This window comes from Orycteropus afer, unplaced genomic scaffold (genome assembly GCF_000298275.1).
Source record: "Orycteropus afer afer isolate SDZICR_OR568_19922 unplaced genomic scaffold, OryAfe1.0 scaffold00541, whole genome shotgun sequence".
NCBI lineage: Eukaryota > Metazoa > Chordata > Mammalia > Tubulidentata > Orycteropodidae > Orycteropus > Orycteropus afer.
The window spans coordinates 957,834-958,760 of record NW_006922128.1 but is presented as its reverse complement, the minus strand read 5'-3'; the positions used below and the strand labels follow the sequence as shown (position 1 = coordinate 958,760).

General features: G+C 39.2%; 1 protein-coding gene across 1 annotated transcript in view; it reads right to left on the bottom strand.

The window, feature by feature from the left end:
• Positions 1–927, bottom strand: part of CEP72 (centrosomal protein 72) — a 65,814-nt gene that overhangs the window by 6,573 nt on the left and 58,314 nt on the right. The window lies entirely within an intron of this gene.

Below are 927 nucleotides of genomic sequence, written 5' to 3'. Positions count from 1 at the left end.
CCACATAAACCTTAGGCTTTCTTCATTTTGTTTTGATCTTTTTTCTGATTGATCCCTGTCCAAAGAAATGTTCAGGTATTTGCCTTCAATCTCACTGATTCTGTCTTCCACTGATTTAATTCTGCTCCTTTGTCCATTCAATGTCTTATCTATTTCTGAAAATTTAATATTAATCTTCTAGATTTCTGTGTGTAGATTTTGTATCACTTCTAATTTTTCATTTTGTTCTTGTATTATCTTTTGAAATCGTTCTAGGGTTTTCTCTGTGTTTTCCTTGATCTCTCAATTCGTTGAAGATACCTAAATAGAATTCTTTTGAATTTCTTGTCAGCGAGTTTCAATGCTGTGTCTTCCTCAGGGATGTGTTTTGGGTTTGTATCCTGGTCCCTTGTTTCTCCTGCGTTATCTTGCTTCTTTGTGTGGACTGTGATGCTCTAATATCTCTGAGGCATTGTGCTATTTTGTGTTTATATTTAATTGGTGATTGTATATTGAAGTGACTTGCCCATGATTTTAGTTTTCTTTGTATGTTATCTATACAAGCAGGGTACTGTGCTCCTCTATTCGCTAGTTGACAGCAGCAGTAATACACTCACCACCTATCTCCTTTCCTGTTGTCAGCCTCTCGTATATCCCTGCCAACCTTGGCAAACAGAGCCTATTCTTAGGTCCCTGGGATGTGAATGAGAATGCTATCACTTTAAAATCCAAAATGGTTGCCACTTGTAAAGATTCAGAATGGCTGGCCCTCGGTCACTTTAAATATCCAAAATGGCTGCCACGTGTAAACAATCAAAATGTTTGCACCCTCTGGACAGTAGAAAGTCAACAGCTCAGATTACCTCCCTCCTTGCTGTTTACCTTCCTAGTCATAGGCCACCAGTGTAGTTGTCCCTGCCACCCTTGGTGACCAGGGCTGATCTTTAG